The sequence below is a fragment of the Oncorhynchus masou genome, chromosome 5 (genome assembly GCF_036934945.1).
Source record: "Oncorhynchus masou masou isolate Uvic2021 chromosome 5, UVic_Omas_1.1, whole genome shotgun sequence".
NCBI classification, from domain to species: Eukaryota; Metazoa; Chordata; class Actinopteri; order Salmoniformes; family Salmonidae; genus Oncorhynchus; species Oncorhynchus masou.
This window is the reverse complement of record NC_088216.1, coordinates 25505127-25518279: the sequence shown is the minus strand read 5'-3', so window position 1 is coordinate 25518279 and position 13153 is coordinate 25505127.

Here is a 13153-nt window from a genome sequence, read left to right as displayed (position 1 = left end):
TTTTGGACACGTGAGTGTCACACTTGCTCCTTTCGGTCTCAAACTTACCTGTCATGGTTTGCAGATAGAGATCTTGAGTACGGAGCGAGAGATTCAGTGATGAGATTTCCTCCGCTTGCTTAGAAATCAATATTTCCATCTTCATCACCTGAGTTCTCTCATCATTAATTTGGTCAGCGACTTCAATGAGTTCTGCTGATTTGTCATCCAACTTTGTCATTGTGTTCATTAACTGATCATCTTTGGTCTGCAGCATTTTGAGTAGAATCGTGTTACATTGAGTAACGTTCAACAAAACTGCATGCATGTTATCAAGTTGAGCGCTCCTGTTTGTAGATAACTCTTCAGATTTATCTAGTTTGGCGTGGACATCATCAAATTTAGTTTTGGCTAAATAAAGTTGTTCCTGTAGCATATGATTTTGTTCCTGTAGAAGACAATTTTTTTGAAGAGCTTGTGCTTGGGGCGGTCCTCTGAATTAGTTCACTCATTCATCTTAATCAACAATTAGATGTAAACCTCATATCTGAGGCTATTATATAAACAGCGTTATGGTAATGTGGCCACACCGTCTCCCATGAGCTTCCCCAAGTTGTAACAAACGGACCAGTTCGTAGCTGGATTCTTCACCGATCTTTTATACTTTCTCCGGAACATGAAATTTGAACTTCAAGGTCTGTGAGGTGGAAGAAATCGTGGTGGAAGAAATCGCTTTGTTCTCTATGAAATTTTACTCTCTCTGTACTGTGTGTCCATGAGGAGATCCTCAGGAATTTATATATATATATATATATATATATATATATATATATATATATATATATATATATATATATATATATATATATATATATATATATATATTATATATTTCATGTATAGTAAACTACTTTATCATATTCCCTGTATAGTAAACTACTTTATCATATTCTCTGTATAGTACACTACTTTATCCTATTCCCTGTATAGTACACTACTTTATCATATTCCCTGTATAGTACACTACTTTATCCTATTCCATGTATAGTACACTACTTTATCATATTCCCTGTATAGTAAACTACTTTATCATATTCTCTATATAGTAAACTACTTTATCCTATTCCCTGTATAGCAAACTACTTGACCATATTCCCTATATTGTGTACAACTTTACCCTATTCCCTGTATAGTATACTACTTTATCCTATTCCCTATAGTCATTTTGACCAGAGCCCCATGGGCCCTGGCCAAAGGTTGTGTACTTTATAGAGAATCGGAAGCCATTTGGGACTGAACCCTAGTGCATTGTGTAGGAATAGGGTGCCATTTTGGACTCACCCTGAAAGCGCTCTCTGATGGATGGAGAGGTAATTGCTAGTCAAAGGTATTGATCCATGATGGCTGGCTGGCTTGCAGCCTAATGGAAGCTGAAGGGACATGGCTTGTAGTGTAGTGATTTATCTAATGAGGGGTGTGTAGTGTTAGGCTAGCTCTAGAAAATGGGCTGGTATCTGTTGACATTTCATTCCCTATCATTGCTTTAATTAATGGCTATTTTATTACATGCTACGTTAAGCCTTCCCTTCTTTTAAGAGAGTAATTGTATTACATTCAAGGCAGCCATATAATATTGAAATATTGTCCCCCACTCATTAATATTGTCTATAAATTAGTCTTTGACTGTGAGAGATGGATTCAATTCAGCAATACATTTCTTTACAGCACCTGAGCACTAGTTTGAACCATGTTTATGTGTGGGTGTTAATCCAAAACTGATGTTACCACACCATACCTTACTCCTCTATTTGGGAGGGATACTGTAAGAGGATCTCACTGGGGTTTTGGTGGGTTGATGCTGTTGTGCTCCTGAGTGTATTACAACTTATGAGCAGAGTGCAATACACTGTCCCAACAACACCACACACCACTGTCACTGTGGGTCTTTAAAGGGTGGCTTGCATCTTTTGAGCTGTAACTCATTACACTTTAAAACCACAAGTTCCTAGATGACAGACACCCTCCACTATCCTAGTGTGATGTGATAAAACATAATGACAAGCTTTCGTTTAAAGTGAAGATTCAATGTTTGTGACAACCAAGACTGTGCTATTCCTGTGACATGGTAATTACACGGTGCTCTCTGTCATGATAGATGTCACGTTGTTATTTCAACCTCTGAATAAGATACTCTATATTCCAAAGGGAGAACTGTAGTGGGTTTTCAATGCTTGGCTAAAGATAACACAATCCAATGGAATTGGACTGCCTAATAGAAGACAATGGAGTCAACCAACAATATCCAATACCATATACACTCTTAGATTCCAAGAGGTTCTTTGGTTGTCCCCATAGGATAACCCTTTTTGGTTCCAGGTAGAACCCTTTCGAGTTCCATGTAGAATCCTCTGTGGAAAAGGTTCTACATGGAACCCAAAAGTGTTCTACCTGAAACAAAAAGGACCGAAACCTGGGACCAAAATGGTTCTACCTGCATCCAAAAAGGGTTCTTCAAATGCTTCTCCTATGGTAACAGCTGAAAAGAATAACTCCTGGCCCATACAGTATATCCCTTCTTTATCTGACTATACAATCACTGTACTGTATTGTACTTGGTCATATGATAACAGCACCCTATGTGTTAACTAATTGATCCATAAGCGCCTTTACTTTAGTTCCTGAATGGGGATTTCGAGATGAATCTCCTTTGATAAATCGCCGGCCACATGCCCTTGGTGTGATGTATGGAGCATTGTTAAACATTTAAATCCTCTACTAGTACCACAGCCTGCAGTATGTACATATCATTGATACTGAAGGGGTCCAGCTATTTGTGTTCTGTGCATTCTGTGAGGGAGATTGAGAGATAGGCAGAGGCAGAGGGAGATTGAGAGATAGGCAGAGGCAGAGGGAGAGAGAGAGATAAGTAGAGGCAGAGGGAGATTGAGAGATAGGCAGAGGCAGAGGGAGAGAGCGAGATAAGCAGAGGCAGAGGGAGAGAGAGAGATAAGCAGAGGCAGAGGGAGAGAGAGAGATAGGCAGAGGCAGAGGGAGAGAGAGAGATAGGCAGAGGCAGAGGGAGAGAGAGAGATAGGCAGAGGCAGAGGGAGAGAGAGAGATAAGCAGCAGCTCTCTGTAACTAATATATTAACGGGAGCAGCGTCTTGCCACTGGCCCTCATAGAAACCCATTAATATACACTAAGTGATGGTATGAGAAAACACTTTTCCATCAGTCTGTCACTCTGTTTCTGTACAGAATACAAGAGGCTGTATGTATTAAGTGCTGAAGTGCTAATTTAGGATCCATTTAGCCTTTTAGATCACAATGAGTAAGGTTACATGAACAGGAGGGACCTGATCCTAGATCAGCACTGACCAGTATCAAAGCTAAGCGTTCAAAATAAAACAAAGTGCTGGACTCTTCCTCATAATCCATATTGCTGAATTGCAGCTCTGGATCCACTCTTGCCAAGTCATGTATGAAAATATCAATGGTATCAATAGTGAATGCTGCTGCTCTCTCATATGTTCAGTACAGTACATCACCCTTATGCTTGGTTGTACTTTTTAGACAGCTTAAAGTTTGAAAGTTGAAAATCAAAATGAGGATGGAGAGAAAATTGTTAAAGGGGTGAGATACAGACAGAGAGAGAGAGAGAGCGAGAGAGAGAGAGAGAGAGAGAGAGAGAGAGAGATGAAGTGATGACCAGCTTGAAAATCAGATGGATGGATGGATGGAATAACATTTCTCAGTTGGAGAGATTGAAGAGGAGGTAGATTGCTTATCCTCCACTGGCTTTGGCATGATGATGTTGTGACTGGTTGTGGTCCATAGACGTCCAGCTGAGAGCAGCAGTCACCAGTCTGGATGGTGGTACTGTAGACAGCCCAACTCAGCCAATTATTTATAAATACACTAGAGGACTGATTGGGGGCGCTGTGTTGAAGCCACTGTGCCTCCATTTTGGCACGCGCCTCCACAGCGCCCTCACCTCCACAGTGCCCTGCCCTCACCATTGTAAACAATATTTTGGAAGCTATAGAAATGCCACGTTTATTATATTACACACAGCTTCATGCAAACTTCTAAAATAAAAATATATATATATAAAGACATTTTCTTTAAAGTATCATTTTTAGAGATGACTAATGTTACTGACCCCACTACAATAACAAAATTACTTAAATACATGTAATTTTGTCCTTAAAACGTTTAAGTGTTGGCCTCCCGAGTGGCACAGCGGTCTAAAGCACTAGCTGCTTTACCACATATCCTGGTTCGATACCGGGCGGTGTCAGAGCCGGCTGTGACCAGGAGACCCATGAGGCGATACACAATTGGCCCAGAATCGTCCGGTTTAGGGGAGGGTTTGGTCTGCCAGGATGTCCTTGTCCCATCTTGCTCTAGCGACTCCTGTGGCATGCCGGGTGCATGCACGCTGACACTGTCGCCAGGTGTACGGTGTTTCCTCTAACACATTGGTGCAGCTGGCTTCTGAGTTAAGCGGACAGTGTGGCTTGGCGGGGTTGTGTTTCGGAGGACGCATGGCTCAGGAGTTGCACGATGGGACAAGACTGTACCTACCAATTGGAAATTATGAAATTAGGGGGAAAATGTCGAAATAAGATACATTTAAGTGAAATACTGTAGAATTCCATTCATTCCTATGGAGGACTGTTCCTACTAGGGAGTGCCAATATGGCCGACCGGTGGCTTCAAAGCCTCTCAATGGCCAATGCATAGCATCAGCAATCCAGGGTTTATATACATCATTGGCCCCAGCAATCCCTCAATGATAGCCAAGGACAGAGCAGGCATCATTAAACAGTACAGTCAGTGGTTAACAAGGAGGACTGCAAATGACCATCGACTTTACCTCCTCTTTCTCTCTTTGTTTCTCTCACTAATTCTCTTACACATTATTCTTACACAATATTAGGTTATCTCTTTCTACATTTTTCACATGCAATACTCTTTCTACATTTCTCTCCCGGACTCTTTCTCTCTCTCTCCTCTATCTCATACACACAGATTAAAGAATATATACGGCAGGTAGCCTAGTGGTTAGAGTGCTGGGCCAGTAACCGAAACATTCCTAGATCGAATCCCTGAGCTGACAAGATCGAAAAAATCTGTCGCTCTGCCCCTGAACAAGGCAGTTAACCCACTGTTCCTAGGCCTTCATTGTAAATAAGAATTTGTTCTTAACTGACTTGCCTAGTTAAAAGATATATACAGGTTGCATCTTTGATCTCATTATGTGCGATGATGGTACAGGTTTTACGTGATATACAGGGCTCAACATTGGCTTTAAATGACTTCCCCACATAAGCTAATGCCACTGTGCGCATGTGTGTGCATGATCTATGTGTTTTTCTTATACATCCTGGGGTAACAGTTTCAGTATATATATATTTTTTAATTTCTTTTATTTAACCTTTATTTAACCAGGCAAGTCAGTTAAGAACACATTCTTATTTTCAATGACGGCCTGGGAACAGTGGGTTAACTGCCTGTTCAGGGGCAGAACAACAGATTTGTACCTTGTCTGCTTGGGGGTTTGAACTTGCAACCTTCCGGTTACTAGTCCAATGCTCTAACCACTAGGCTACCCTGCCGCCCCATATATGCAGAACATGAGAACAACTGCACTTTGAAGTATTGTTTTTATGCAGCACAACTGAGGAGATGCATTGAGTTCTTCAGGCAACACTTACAGCACTATCATCATAGCCTTGAGAATGGAGACGCTGAGTTATAGCGGTTGAAATATACATTGGATTTAAAATAAGCAGTGGAATGATTCAGGGGAAAATGTGACAGAGAAGAGGAAGATACACTATGTGGACACCCCTTCAAATTAGTGGATTCGGCTATTTCAGGCATATCCATTGCTGATTGATGTATACAATCGAGCACACAGTCATGCAATCTCCTTAGACAAACACTGGCAGTAGAATGGCCCGTACTGAAGAGCTCAGTGACATTCAATGTGCCACCGTCATGGGATGCCATCTTTCCAACAAGTCAGTTCCTACATTTTCTGCTCTGCTAGAGTTGCCCTGGTCAACTGTAAGTGCTGTTATTGTGAAGTGGAAACGTCTAGGAGCAACAACGGCTCAGCCGCGAAGTGGTAGGCCACACAAGCTCACATAACGGGACCGTCGAGTGCTGAAGCGCATTAAAATTGCCTGTCCACGGTTGCAACACTCACTACCGAGTTCCAAACTGCCTCTGGAAGCAAGGTCAGCACAATAACTGCACACAAGCTCAAGATCACCATGCACAATGCCAAGCGTTGGCTGGAGTGGTGGAAAGCTCGTCACCATTGGACTCTGGAGTAGTGGAAATACGTTCTCTGGAGTGATGAATCACGCTTCACCATCAGGCAGTCCGACAGACAAATCTGGGTTTGGGGATGCCCAGAGAACGCTATCTGCCCGAATGCATAGTGTCAACTGTAAAGTTTGGCGGAGGAGGAATAATGGTCTGGGTTGGTCCAGTGAAGGGAAATCTTAAAGCTACAGCATACAATGACATTCTAGACGATTCTGTGCTTCCAACTTTGTGGCGTTTGGTGAAGGCCCTTTCCTGTTTCAACATGAGAATGCCCCCATGCACGAAGCGAGGTCCATACAGAAATGGTTTATCGAGATCAGTGTGGAAGAACTTGACTGGCCTGCACAGAGCCCTGACTTCAACTCCATCCAAAACCTGTGGGATGAATTTGAACTCCAATTGTCAGCCCTAATAGCCCAACATCAGTGCCCGACCTCATTCATGCTTATGTGGCTGATTGGAAAAGCCTTCCCCGAAAAGTTTAGGCTGTTATAGCAGCAAAGGGGGGACCAACTCCATATTAATTCCCATGATTTTGGAATGAGATGTTCGACAAGCAGGTGTCCACATACTCTTGGCCGTGAAGTGTAGCTCCTCCTTCAGTAGCTGTTTTGGAAGTTGAAATGCCCTCTAGTCAGTATATGACTTTGGCATGCTAGTGCATGTGTGTTTTGAACATTTGTGTGCCCTTCACTGGCATATGTGTGTTTCAGTGTGTGTGTGTGTGTGTGTGTTTGTGCCACAGGGCCAGGCTGTCTGACTGGCAGAGCTGAGGTTACCCCCTGCCACGAGCATCTGGACAGATACTCTGAAGCATGGACTCTCTCTGAGATGCACTGGGCCACACACATGTACTGTACTAATACACAAACCTCCATGCTGTTCTTGTTTGGTGATGTTCTATAGGAACTGTGTATCTCCATTCTTTCTGCTGTTTGGCCAGAGGGAGAGAATATGAGCGCTTATTGGGACTGCTGCCAACTTTCTCTCGCTCTCTCTCTCTCTCTGATACAGACACACACACACACACACACGGCTGAGGGAAGGATGGAATGTCAGTGTGTGTGTTTGCTTGTGTGTCTACGTGCGTTGATTTGTGTGTGGGTGTTTCAACCCCCCAACCCTTTGCTTTGCCATCACTTTCTACTATTTGTTTCCTGGCAGACTTTCACTGTGTTCTCTCTCAGTTCCCTATGGATCCTAGTACTGTACACTTGAACTCTAGCACAGCTAAAGGCACATTACAGACTGTCCTGGAATGAATTTAAGGGGGTCAGCAAAAGGATAAAGTGCATGCACACGCAGCCAGGCACGCACACACACACACATACAGGCATGAACACACACACACATATTGCTGAACCTTAATATTAACCACTAGTTTGGCTGAATCTGTTCAACTAAGCTTAAAGGGTGTTAAGTCTAGAAATGTCATTAGTTTAGCTCTACCACTCAATGGTCGAGACTCTGGCTATGAAGAGTTGATCCTAAAGAGAGTGTGACTGATAGGATTCATTCTGTCATTGATACTCACTGTAGCAGCATGCTGAGTCCACTCATCTAGAATGGTTTTACTTGTCATGCCTATAGCTTGAGTGAATGGTTATCCAGACTTCTCTCTCCCACTCTCTCCCTCTCTCTGTCTTTCTCTTTCTCCCCTGACTCTCTCCCACTCTCTCTCGCTCTCTATATCTCTTGTTTTATTTTTTTATTTATCCGTTATTTTACCAGGTAAGTTGACTGAGAACACGTTCTCATTTACAGCAACGAGCTGGGGAATAGTTACAGGGGAGAGGAGGGGGGTGAAAGCCAATTTATCTCCTTAGTACAGCAGTGTAGGTATGTGTATGCCTATGCCCTGCTATGTTATAAGTCTATAATAGGGAATATATTCTAAGGGATGAAGTGCTTGTGACAGTATTCTTGCCCCTCTCTCCACCTCTCCCCAAATCTGAGCCAGCACATCTGATATAGCCCAAGGCCAAGGTTTGAATTCCCTCCCTCCAACCCTACCCTAATTTTTCCAATAGCCTCCCTCCTTCCCTCTGTTCTAATCTATCACTCTTTCACACTGTAGCTACGCTTGCATGTTGTTCTCCCTGTCATCCACTCATTGATTTGCTTGCTCCTTTCTTTTACTGTCCACTTTTCTGTTGTCTTCCAACCCCTTCCTATCTCTCCATCTATCCAAACCCTGTCTGTCCCATCCTTTCTCACAGTCTCTCTCTCTGCTTATTTAATTAGGTCGCTGATATTCCTTTGATGTGGGGGCTGAATAGAGGAGCTGTCACAGGAGCTCTGTTCTGGCCCGCTGCCTCCCTGCGCTCACACACACACACACACACTCACTCACTCACTCACTCACTCACTCACTCACTCACTCACTCACTCACTCACTCACTCACTCCAAACCTTTCCGGCAAACTTCACATTCTTCCACTGTACAATGGTCAGACCAACAAACACACGTCCTGTCTCACAGACTCACTCTAAATCTCAAAAAGTGTTACTCCTTCTCACACCCACACTGTGTTCCTCCTTTGAGGCCCAATTTAGTCACAACGGAATAACATAAGTGATGTTATAGAGTTGGAAAACATAGCCTTTACCAGCACAATGATGTATGGAACACGCAATCCATTTGGTATCATCATTCCCTGCAGCAGTAGAGGAAGTTTATTCTATAGAGGAAGCTTAAGTTCCATTATATCTGGCAGACTATTTCAGCACATAGTTTTCTCCTCAACACGGTACCACAGCCAACAAAATAACAAAGAGAATGAAACAAAACCGAAACAGTTCTGTAAGGTGACAAAAAACACTAAAACCGAAAATAATCACCCACAAAACACAATTTCGTGGTGTCCAATTGTTGTAGTAGCTACTATCTTGTCTCATCGCTACAACTCCCGTGGAGGACCCCACTCCATCATAGTCTCGGCCCACTTATTGATTTGCCCTGGCACGGCGACCCACTCTCGCATGGCACTTGCGGGGGGCTGGCCTAAAGCCCACCGGGCTATGAGCGCGTACTGGCGACACCGTGCACTTGACCGCATAAGACGGGGTCTGACCAGTACTGCGCTTCTTCCGGTAAGCACGAGGAGTGGGCTCAGGTCTCCAACCAGACTCTGCCACACTCCCTGTGTGCCCCCCAAATTTTTTGTGGGGAGCCTCTCGTGCCTGTCGTGCTGCCGTGTTGCCTCCTCATATCGCCGCCTCTCAGCTTTCGCTGCCTCCAGCTCTGCCTTGGGGCGTGATATTCCCCAGCCTGTGCCCAGGGTCCTTCTCCGTCCAGAATCTCCTCCCATGTCCATGAGTCCAGAGATCGCTGCTGCCCCATACCACGCTGCTTGGTCCTTGGTTGGTGGGTGATTCTGTAACGGTTGTCTTCGGTGGAAGGAGAGGAGGACCAAAGCGCAGCGTGGTATGTGTTCATGATATATATTTATTTAAACTTAGAACACTAAACAAAATAACAAAGAGAATGAAACGAAACCGAAACAGTTCTGTAAGGTGACGAAAAACACAACCGAAAATAATCACCCACAAAACACAGGTGGGAAAAGGCTACCTAAGTATGATTCTCAATCAGAGACAACGAACCATACCAGGCCAAACACATAAACACAACATAGCAAAAAGAACATAGACTACCCACCCCAACTCACGCCCTGACCATACTAAAACAAAGACATAACAAAGGAACTAAGGTCAGAACGTGACACGTCTTCTACACAGTATCTAACAAAGATACATTGACAGGGGAGATTGCCGTGAGGGCTGCATGAGAGTATGAGTAGGGAAAGGTTATAGAAAGCTATTAGGGACCTTGTTAAACATCTCCTGTGAGACACTGTCATCATGGTCAAAATGTGTTGGAGACAGTGTCACCGTTTAATCTTATCAGTAGATAGATATTAATGATGGGTTCCAATCCCAATTTAGAATTGCCCACTTAACAGGTTATTTGGTAAAGATCTGTTGATGCAGTGTTTGGTAATTGTGTTACTGAGACACATTGTATTCCTGTATAGTTAAATGAGCCCCTAGTTAAGAAGACTAGACCCTACTAGGTTTATTGTTATTCATTCTCACTTCAGTCTTTCATCACACTCATCTTTACAGATGGTGTTAAAGCACTCCGTACCAGTGATAGTGGTCCAAAGCCACTGCTCCTGTGTTGCAGGAAGTTCTATGTGCAATCATCTGGTGGCCCTTCTTTACCAGACAGTGCACTACTCTCAACTAAACATTCCTGCTGCACCACCAGTTCACAGATACACAGACACAGAACAGCGTTGGCACGAGCCAAGAACACTTATGAGTCTATCAAGATCCATAAAAAAAATGCACCTGAAAAGTATTCAGCCTATGCAACAGTAAATCCTTGTTAATGAGGGTGTGAAGCCAGGTCCGGTTGATGGGATAGAGTTCTGTAAACCTACTAACTCATGTGCTGAATAAGGAATAAAGTAAGTTGGAGATTCCTAGAATGGAAACATTTAAGAAAACAACATTTTCTTGTGATTTTCTTTTGTATCTGGATGATAAGCCTGAACAGTGGCGTCTTTATGATGTAATGACAAAGACTAGGTGTCACGCCCTGGCCATAGAGAGGCTTTTATTCTCTATTTTGGTTAGGCCAGGGTGTGACTAGGGTGGGCATTCTAGTTTTGTTATTTCTATGTTTTCTATTTCTTTGTTTTTGGCCAAGTGTGGTTCCCAATTAGAGGCAGCTGTCTATCGGTGTCTCTGATTGGGAATCATACTTAGGCAGCCTTTTTCCCACCTGTGTTTTGTGGGTAGTTGTTTTCTGTAAAGTTTATGCACCTTACAGAACTGTTTCGGTTTCTTCACTTTGTTATTTTGTTCAAGTGTTTTGGTTAATAAGGAATCATGAACACTTACCACGCTGCGTTTTGGTCCGATCCTCATTACGACGAGAGCCGTGATACTGGGGGAAAATATATAATCTGTATATTTTAATTAATTTTATTTGAACTTTCAGGCTTGTGCTGTTTCTGGAAAAGTTACATGAGTCTTCGTCATAGTAATCGCTCCAACCTGATAATGTTTTAAAATGTTTGCAGAAGTTCTCTGCAAAGCACTCAATGGATACATGCCTCACATGAACCTTCTCCGCGTCCCAGAAACGTATGCCAACTTTTTTCCATTTATTGCCCCTCTTGTGACAACGATGGAAATGTCAGCTGACGTGCTTCTGGTTGAGTCCGCCTTTGGGCCAGTGCAAGCTGGCGGTGTGCTGTCATATCAACTTCCACAGCCAAAGACTCGTGAAATTGTGAAGATTGCCGATGCCCCTTCTCCACCAATCCTTCCATTAGATGGCTACAGACTTCAGTCTTCCCAGTGTGCTAACATCCTTAGCCATCAGGAGCAGTTCCACGTAAAGTCATTACAGACAACCTACGAGATGTCACACAAAGTCCAGGTTGCTACAAGGGAGCAGAGCAGCAGCTCTGAATGGCATCAGCTTAGGAAAATGAGAATAACATCCTCTCGTTTCCGAGAGGTTTGCCATGTCCGGGGAGAGACCTCAGCTGACCGTCTAGCTGAGCGGATGTTCAAGGGATCTGGTATGCAGACCATGAAGATGAAGAGGGGGCTAGCTATGGAGCCAGTGGCTGTACAGCAGTACTGCACACTGAAGAATGTTAACTTCTTTACGTGTGGCTTCGTAGTGCACCCAGATGCTCCTTGGTTAGGATCCTCACCAGATGGCATCATATTTAATCCCAGTGTGAGACCACACTTTGGACTCTTAGAGGTCAAGTGCCCAAATGTACCAAGTTATGTTAACTGCCCTTACCTGAAGATACAGAATGGAGAGCTGATGTCCTTACCTGAAGATACAGAATGGAGAGCTGATGTCCTTACCTGAAGATACAGAATGGAGAGCTGATGTCCTTACCTGAAGATACAGAATGGAGAGCTGATGTCCTTACCTGAAGATACAGAATGGAGAGCTGATGTCCTTAACTGAAGATACAGAATGGAGAGCTGATGTCCTTACCTGAAGTTACAGAATGGAGAGCTGATGTCCTTACCTGAAGATACAGAATGGAGAGCTGATGTCCTTACCTGAAGATACAGAATGGAGAGCTGATGTCCTTACCTGAAGATACAGAATGGAGAGCTGATGTCCTTACCTGAAGATACAGAATGGAGAGCTGATGTCCTTACCTGAAGATACAGAATGGAGAGCTGAAGTTGAAGAGATCTCATGCTTACTACTGGCAGGTGCAAGGTCAAATCCTTCTCACAGGTTGTAGCTGGTGTGACTTTGTCGTCATCTGTGCACAGGAGGTCATCCTAGTTGAAATTATATATAATTATATATCATCTACAGGTTTCAAAAACTATAAGAGAAACGATTGGCCACTTATTTTTACCACTTCTTGCAGAAGTGTCTATCTCGCACCTGAATGGATCCCCTGCATGGGTGCCAAGTTTAGTGGTTTCATGAAAAATAAGTTTTCATATTCTTGTGAAGAAAAACTACAGTAGAATAGATTTGTTTAAAAAAAAGTATTTCAGCAAATGTTCAACAGTTCAGTTAATCAATTACACATCTCTAACATTGTATTCAGTCTTGCATTCTGGCTATTCTGTGTTGACTTGATTTCTTTCCCCCCACCCCTAAACTCATTGCCTAATTAAAGCCAATACAAGCTCCACACAAACTGATGTTCACTACAACACAAATGATTGATACATGTCTTAGATAAACAAATTATTATTTTGCTGCTAGCAAGTAAACACATGTACATTTACACTGACTTGGCCCATGCTCTGACCAAACGTCCCT